The following is a 2280-nucleotide window of genomic DNA, read 5'->3' as shown; positions in this document are numbered from 1 at the left end:
TAACAAACACAAACTAATCAGTCATGATATTCAGAAAGCATGTTTACTAAATTAGAAATTTCTTGTTTTCTTTAATTAAGATCTTTCGGAAGAAAAATTTTGAACGAGAACGGTTCATTGTAATCGATATGTTGGGCCCGTGCAGTTGTGTTCTCGTGCTTTTGTCCGCGGGACTGGCTAAGGTAACTATAGCTTTCAAATATTCAATTATCTCCATTTCATTACAACGAAAATGAATACAAAGTTATTTTATTATTAATTACGTCTCAACAAACCGTAAGCAAAACACGATAAAAAAAATTCAAGCATTTCTTTTTAATGAACTCAAGACAGTTGATTGGCTTGGTCATTCCCAGCTTTAATGTCCGTGAGGTATAACCCATTAATGAAAAGTACGCTAAGTGTAATAATATACTCTCCTAGACCGCAATTGCTTACCATAGAAATTCAAATACAAAAACACTTGTTATTACTAAAATAAAAATTTTACTATTACAATAAAAATTAAAAATAAAAACGTTAAATTTCAGAACACTTACGGCGAGCTCGCGAATTATGCTTCAGTGAAAATTAATTCTGACGTGGCCGATAAAAGCGATTCAATATTTTTTGTTGTACCAAAGGAACCTGGGTTTGACTCGCATCTCGTCATTAATGATATCATAAATGCGAATAGACACGGTTTCAGTCATGAAGTCGATCATCCGCAGAACGTACCTAATTATTTTACAGACGATAACGTTAAACACAACACCGAATCTGCAAATGACGATGCTGCATATATACTTTATCATCTTCTTAGGGTGAGTTCATATAAAAATTACTAGATAGTTCCTAAACTCAACACAGCTGATAACTTGTATTTATTCAAATTAGCATCCTCACTCCTCGAATCTATAGCACCGTCGACTGATAACGTCATCACACCGACGGTAAAATTAAATTGTCTAAAATGGGACACTGAAATAAAACCTTTTTTTTATCTGGGCCATTATTGAGTCGCCTGACTTCCGCCAAAGCGTTTTAGGACGTAGGCGGAATTAAAATGATTAAAGCCCCCATCAACTGGCATCCAAACCTCGAATGAGACTAAGTGGTACTACCAATCCTGCTAGGTCAGATACAAACGCGGCTCAGGGAGTATAATCAACTCCCGGCTGGATTTTTTTTTATTGCCCTTGTTTGCAGACGAGCATACGGCCTACCTGATGGTGAGTGGTTACCGTCGCCCATGGACTTCAGCAATGCCAGGGCCAGAGCCAAGCCGCTGCCTACCGTGGATCTTCGTAAAACCGGCTAAAGTTTAGTTCAGTACCAATTGTCACTGGAGCAACGTTCACTCTGTTTGCCTGGATCTGCTTATCTGAAGTAAGATCTACATTTTCCTCATTTTTAGCATCGAAATCCAAACCTTTAGAAAAATCTTCCTTCTTTTTCCATAATTATTCATATTCTTACTTTTTCCTTTAAATGGCAATAAGATAAAATTCCAATACTGTGACGTGAAAAAGTTTTCATAAAATGTTTTTTTTATTCTGTTTCCAGAATACCAACAACAACTACCATTCCGATTTCAAAGAGGCGAAAGACAGCCTTCGTTCTGCTCTCAGAGACCAATGCCAGAAAGTAAAACGCTGCGTCCTACAATGTCAAAAGAATCAGATAGATTGCCCTGTTATCTGCAAAGAAAGTTACGACGAATTCAACATTTGCGCATCGTAGAAGCCAAAAAGATGCAAAAAAACGAAATGCGGAAGGACTTTGCCACCAAATTGGTTGTAAACGTATTTGAATTTTCGAATTAAACGAATAATCCGTTGCTTTGTCGTTTTATTACTGTTGTTTATTGGCAGACGAGCTTACCGCGCCAATTGTTGGTTACCAGAACTCACGGCGTAAGCACCTTAATGCTACAATCCACTTAATATATGGTTACAAAGTTTTTACGATTTTTCTGCTTTTCTAATTAGGAATCTAGAGTTGCTGGTAACAGATATAAACATGCTCTCACAACAATATCTCTTTGTTGGCTTAATGACCCACAAGAGAAAAGACGGGTAATTATTGTAGGCCAACATGTCGCCAATCGACGATAATTAGATGAGTGGTTATCGATTCTATCTTCTTTTTTTTTTTCGGGCCGGGTGCCGAACCTCTTACGAGATCCCCGCGCCTAGGGGGCGCGCGGGGTATGTGAGACTCAACGATCCGCAGGTGTTGAGAGCAGACCGCCGGCCCAAGGAATTTTAGGGCCCACCCACTAAACGACTCCCCTACACT

The 2280-nt window shown here is 38.6% G+C and overlaps 1 long non-coding RNA gene across 1 annotated transcript; it reads left to right on the top strand.

Moving 5' to 3' along the window:
• The first annotated feature begins 530 nt into the window (after positions 1 to 530).
• LOC134201234 (uncharacterized) lies at positions 531 to 1819 on the top strand. The gene is made up of 2 exons (XR_009976424.1): positions 531 to 803; positions 1546 to 1819. It is a non-coding gene; the product is annotated as an uncharacterized LOC134201234 (long non-coding RNA).
• The last annotated feature ends 461 nt before the right edge of the window (positions 1820 to 2280 follow it).

The sequence above is a fragment of the Bombyx mori genome, chromosome 24, assembly GCF_030269925.1.
Source record: "Bombyx mori chromosome 24, ASM3026992v2".
Taxonomy (NCBI): Eukaryota; Metazoa; Arthropoda; class Insecta; order Lepidoptera; family Bombycidae; genus Bombyx; species Bombyx mori.
Note: the sequence above shows the minus strand (reverse complement) of the source record. Positions and strands in the feature narration are given on the sequence as shown.